We start from the raw sequence: 6,452 nt of genomic DNA on the forward strand, positions 1-6,452 counted from the left end.
TTAGATCTGAAGCCTCTTGAGCTGCTAATATGTAATAAAAAAAATGATGTTCCAGGGTCCAAGTCGAAGCCAGTTTGGCCAAAATCCTTTATAGAGTGCAAAAAATCCCTCATGTTTCCATATCTTTAAAATGCCATCCAGAGTCCCCTTGTAGAGGTCCACATGTCCCACGATCGCCCTCTGATTCATCATCCGTGTTCTCATCACATCCACAGGATTAGATGCCATAGCCCCAGGCAAACCACAGGTTAAGCTGGAAACAAAGTCTGTTAAAATTGTGTCCCCCAGCATTCCTGAAACTATCAGGTGCTTCTTGGTAATGTCATAAACAGGCAACTCTACTCCCACAACGATGGCAGCTCGCTGAGCAGTTGGGACCACACCTCTCCACAGACCCCTGGTGCCTTCCTGCTGGTATATATCAATAAAGCTGCCAATCGTACTCCCTTGGAACAAACTTCCTTGAGCCTGCATTCGAATCTTTAGAACATCAGTAGGATTGGCAATAGTAGATGAAATCACTCCTGACACTACCCCACAGATCATAATAATTAGGAGAGTCTCATCTTCCAAACGTTTTACAAATAACCGCTTCAAGCTTTGATAAATACCAATTTTGATGGTGCCGTATGATGCCTGTCTTAGTAAAGCAGGGGCAATTCCTGAATACAGAGCCCTTCTTCTTTATAGATTCGGAACAAGGCATAAAACATCCCTCTATATTTTATTTCTTTGAAACGGACATCGATGCTCTGGCCTTGAACTTGCAGCCGTGTTTTAGTAAGATCCACAGGGAAAGTACCGAACTCGGCAACAATAGAGGCAAGGCTGCCATACACAAAAGGTTTCCAGTTCAGACCAGACATCTCAAGGCTTAAAGTGGAACTTTTCTGATGTAGTTGTGTCTCTGGGAAAGTTATTCAATCTTTCTCTGCCTCCATTTTTCTTGGAGCCATAGTCTGCTCCTAGAGGAAACAGGGTTTGGATTGGTTTGGATTGATTTTTTTTTTTTTTTTTACAAAAGTAATTCTTTCTCTTCCATTGTCCTTCTACCTCTTTCTCCTCCGGTTGTCTCACACCACCTCCTTTCTCAATTTGGTACTTTTATGAATTGTAATGTAAGTATGTGTGTTTTCCGATGTCCTTAGGCAACCCAAGTGAAGGGGTCATTCAACCCACAAAGGGGTACTGATACACAGACCAAGTACTGCTGCTCTAACCGGACCCCTAATGGGACCTACTAATGACAAGTTAGAATGAACACAGTGTGGGAGTGTTCTGATTAGTTGGGTTTTTTTTCCAAGTTGACACAAACTATAGTCATCCAAGAAGAAAGAATGTCAGTTGAGAAGTTGCCTCCCTCAGATTGACCCTTGAGCAAATCTGTGGGGGGATTTTATAAATTAAGGATTGGTGTGGGAGGGTCCAGTCAACTGTGGGTGATGTCACCCCTGGGCAGGTGGTCCTGTGTTGTGTAAGCAAGTAGCCTGAGCAAGCCGTGAGGAGCAAGCCAGTAAGCAGCACTCTTCCATGGCCTCTACTTCAGTTCCTGCCCCCAAGTTCCTACATTGAATACCTACCCTGACTTCTCTCTGTGATGGCATACAACTGTGAGCTGAAATAAACCCCTTCCTTCCTGTGTTGCTTTTGGTCATAGTGTTTATCACAGAACACAGAAATTGTAACCTAGCCAGAAACCTCACTAGAGTAAAGAAGTCAGTCCTAGGAATGAGCAGCCAGGACAGTCTGATGGTTCACAGAGCATATTCAGCGTTTTGTATGGACACAGCACTGACCCATTCTTCCCTGAAATTCACCATGACCCTGAACATCCCTGAGGGTTTAGTTCAAATATTGGCACCTCCATAACCTTACAATCCATGGTGGACCTCCTGTCTTCTTTAAAGTATGTGCCTAGATTTTCTTTGCTTCATAGTTGTTGTGTTTATGATATAAATAGATTTTGTATTGCTTTGTGGAGTTGGGTTACCGGAGACAAATCCTTAGACACTGCTTTTTAAGTGAGCTAGTGTTTCTGTCCTTCTCAGTCTGTGACATTCCAGTCCCCCAACCTGAACCTCCACTCTCCTTCCCTCCAGCAAGTCGAGATGTCACAACTTTTGATGTCTAATTGTTTCCTGTAGGTCGGTGGTTCTCAACTTTCCTAATGCTGTTGGGGTGACCCCCAACCATAAAATTATTTCTTTCTATAACTGGAATTCTGATACTGTTATGAATTGTAACAGGAATATCACTGTTTTTCCGATGGTCTTTGGTGAGCCCTGTGAGGGGGTCTTGACCCACAGGCTGAGGATCACTGCTCTAGATAGAGAACACAGGGTACCCAGGCTTTGGGGCCCATAGTCCCTGGATTGAAATACTAGCTCTGCTGCCTCTAAACAAAGCTACTGTCCTTGACACAACTGCTTTGGGGTTCTGGGTTTTTTAATCTTTCAAACTGGGGCATGGTGATGACGCCCGTCTATAGTTCTGACACTTGGGCAGCTGGAACAGAAGGATCATGAGTTTAGGGCTAGCCTGGTTTACATATAGAGGTCTTGTCTCCAAAACAAAGCAAAAACAAAACAAAAGCATGGTGCTTAGGAATCTGCTTTCCTCATCATAGGGCGAAGGGCGAGTGAGGTGAGGTTGGAGAGGAATCTAACTGTTACTATTTTGTCTTAGAAAAGGATGGTTTTTTTTAACATTGTAGAAAAAACTTCTTATAAAAAAATGTATCAGAAGAAGCTGAGAGGAGGGTATGAACTAGTGGAAAGTTCCACAAGACCTGCAAAGCTTGTGAGGTCAGGCTCACGCCGACCTCAGTGGTGACCCTGGGTCCCTGCCAGTCGCTGGAGCTTCAACCTCCAACACTTGCTAGTGCCAAGAATGATGCTGACGTGGGCAAGCGTGTCCGCTGGAGCAAGGGCCAGCATTGACAGCTCTCCAACCTTTTTTTTTTCCTCTTCTTTTTTTTATAAAAAGGACCAGAGTGACTCAGAGTTGGATAGTTATGGGGATCTGCCAAGGTTTTCAGTAACTGCATCATGAAAGAAGAAAATAAGACAAAGTTGTCAGTGTATTGATTGATGTGAATCTGCCTCCCTAGATTTCTTGGGACAAGTCAGTATTTGTTATGAGAAGATGTATTTTCCATTATGGGAGAGGCTGTGGCTTGGGTAAGAAGGGTCTCACACAGGTTGATGTATTGAATGCTCGGTCTTCAGCTGCTAGTGATACTTGGGGACTGTGCTTGCTTGTATTATGTCAACTTGACACAAGCTAGAGTTATCAGAGAGGAGGGAACCCAAGTCCCTCTCATTCTCAAGTCTTATGGGAAAATGACTTCATAAAATCCAGCTATAGTCAAGCCTGCGGGGCTTTTTCTTAACTAGTGACTGATGGGGGAGAATCTAGGGGGTGTTGCCTCTGGGCTGGTGGTCCTGGGTTCTGTGGAAAAGCAGGCTGAACAAACCATGGGGAGAAAGCCAGTAAGCAGCATACCTCTATGGCCTCAGTATCAACTCCTGCCTCCAGATTCCTACCCTGTTTGAGTTCCTGTCCTGACTTTCTTCAGTGATGGACTACAATACGGAAGCATGAGCCAAATAAACCCTTTTCCTCCCAACTTGCTTTTGGTCATGATGTTTCATCACAGCAATAGAAACTTTAACAAGGGCAGGGATATTCTGGACACCTAAGGAGACAGGGCCTAGCTAGGGGAGAAGTGGGTCACCGGTATTGTGCATCTGAAAGCTGTCTTTGGTTCCTGGTCTCTTCCTTGCTCTCTGTTTCCTGTCAGCCATAAGAAAATAACACCTCCTGCCACTTGTTCCTGCTGCCATGATACAATGTTCTGCCCAGGTGCAAGAAGCCAAGTGACCGTGGGTTGAACCCTCTGAAAGTGTGAGCCACTCTGAAGAATTCCTCCCTTTACGCTGTTAGGTCTGGTGTCCTGTCTCAGTGAGGAGAAAAGTAAACAAATCTAGGAGGATACAATCCCTTTCCTTTGTGAAATTGTCACAGTGAATGGGTCCTTCCTCCCTCTATCCTTCCATCTATCCCTCCTTCTTTCCCTCCCTCCCTCCTTCCCTTCTTCCCTCCCTTCCTTCCCCTACCCTTACGATTGAAAGTGGATAATTTCACTTCTGAAGTAAAACTAATAGATGAGTATTTTTCAGCAGGAAACTGAAAAGAGCCAGGGAGGGAGTTGGTTCCGTTGGTAGCATGCTGGCTATCAAGTATGAGTATGACTCTCCAGCATCCACACACACACACAAAGTCCAACCCACCTTTAGTCCCAGCACTCAGGAGGTAGAGGTAGGATGTTTATGAGTTCTAGCCCAGGCTAGCCTATATGGTGAAGTTTTAGGACAGGCCAAGACTACATAGTGAGACCCTGTCTTCCAAAACAAAGAAAGCAAAATAAACGAAAATCCAAAAGCCCAACATGACAGTGCTTGCCTATGATCCCAGTGCTGGAGAAGTAGAGACCAGCACAGCCCTGGAGCTTACTGGCTAGCCAGCCCAGCTGAGTCACTGAGCTCCTGGTTCAGCGAGAGAAGCTGTGTGAAACACGGAAGGTGGCAGTGATTGAGAATGGCACCATCACTTACCTCTGGTCCCCGCATAGACGTGCCCTTCCCCCTTCCGGAGCTTCCATAGGTGAGGAAGGAGCAAATTTGCAAACTGTTGAGTAAACCCGGAGGGTGAGGGGAGAGTGAGCGAGCATGGCATGGTGCCTTCTGTCTGTCTACTTGCTCGGGTTGGTTTCTTGTCAGGTGGCAGCTTGCAATGAACGCTTTTATAGGGGAGGTCACAGCAGAGTTGCCCAGTTGAGGTTCTACAGTGTGCAGCGAGGGACACTGCTGGAGGTGACAAGGGAGGCTGAGAGCCAAACTGCACGTGTGTCGTCAGGCTTTCTGGGCCGGAGACTGGGGCTGCTGGGACCCCCCTGGGAAAAGGGAAACTTGCTGAAATCTGTGTGTGCAGAGAAGTCCTTTATGTCACAGTCCCCAGAGAGGTCCTGCGTGCTGGAGTGGCTTAAGAAGGTGAGACACTGTTCTTCAGTGTCTGCTCTCCCATCGTAGAGGCTTACTATAAATGGCTGGAGGCCTCTCCTCATATCTTGCACTCTGGAGCCATGCTGCCATTCTTTTTGACATGGAGAAGCAGATTCCAGCCTTCAAACGAAAGCCTCCCTTCACAGCTGTACTTGGGGCCCTGCTTTGGTTCCCTGCCCTGTTAGACTTCTTGAGCCTCGCCTGTTTTTTATTTACCTCCATTCCTCCCTTCTCCTCAGGGGCAGCCCTTTATAGGAATGATCTAGGGCAGTGGTTCTCAACCTTCCTAATGCTATGACCTCATGCTGTGGTGACCCCAACCATAAAATTATTTTTGTTGCTACTTTATACCTGTAATTTTGATACTGTTATGAATCATAATGTAAATATCTGTGTTTTCTGATGGTCTAGGTGACCTATGTGAAAGAGGCATTTGATTCCCAAAGGGGTCTCGACCTGCAGGTTAGAGCCACTATATCACAAGATTCTCAGGCTAGGTCTTGCTGAGAGAACTCATTCCTTCTTCAATGAGCAGTAGCCATCGTTAACAAATGGAATATGAATCAATACCAAAAACATCTCCAGCTAACAATAAGAGTTTTATTGAACTTCTTAAATGAATTCTCTTCATCTAAGAATGAAGAGTTTTAAACCAGTTTAATACGAGAGGGGTGGGGGAGGGGAGATTTGGCTAGTCGGTGCTTTTACCTGATTTGACCTAAGCGAAGCCAAGTTTATTAATAGCCATTTGATAGACACTTTGCAGTAGCTGGTGAAGCGAGATGGGCTCGAGTGTCTAGCTTTTACCCAGTTAGAAATGCCCATGGAGTCAGTACACGGAGGGAGAGAGAGGACGTGAATCAACATGAACGTAAGCCGTCCATTTGGGAAACAGCATTTTGCAGACGTGAGTTATTCTTGGGTTTTTGGTAATCCAAAGTGCTTTAAAGTGATGTATCTGGTTTATTATTGTGTACTGTGTAAACCATGCCTGCCATTTTCCATATTTTGCTCTTTCCCTGCCTAAGAATCCTACAGTGGGGCCAGGCAAAACGACTTCGTGCATAGAGGCACTTGCTGCCAAGCTTGATGATCTGAATTAATTTCCCTAGGCTCCCGTGGTAGAAGGGGAGACCTGACTCCTTAAAGTTGTCCTCTGACCTCAGCCCCTAACATGCACCGTATAATAGTAAATAAAAATGTAAAACACACACACACACACACACACACACACACACACATCCTACAGTGACAGTTAGCTTCAGATCAGATAGATCACACACAGAGGACCTGAGAGAGGTTTATTAGCATCTCATCTCTGTGTGTGCATGCATCTGTCTCTCTCTCAGCTGTCTCATCCCGGCAGCCATGTTGTGTTTCCATGGAGGG

The 6,452-nt window shown here is 45.6% G+C and overlaps 1 pseudogene; it reads right to left on the minus strand.

Moving 5' to 3' along the window:
- LOC114625029 lies at positions 1 to 893 on the minus strand (annotated as a pseudogene).
- Positions 894 to 6,452: the final 5,559 nt, after the last annotated feature.

Source organism: Grammomys surdaster, unplaced genomic scaffold, assembly GCF_004785775.1.
Source record: "Grammomys surdaster isolate TR1022 unplaced genomic scaffold, NIH_TR_1.0 212, whole genome shotgun sequence".
In the NCBI taxonomy this organism is placed as follows: Eukaryota; Metazoa; Chordata; class Mammalia; order Rodentia; family Muridae; genus Grammomys; species Grammomys surdaster.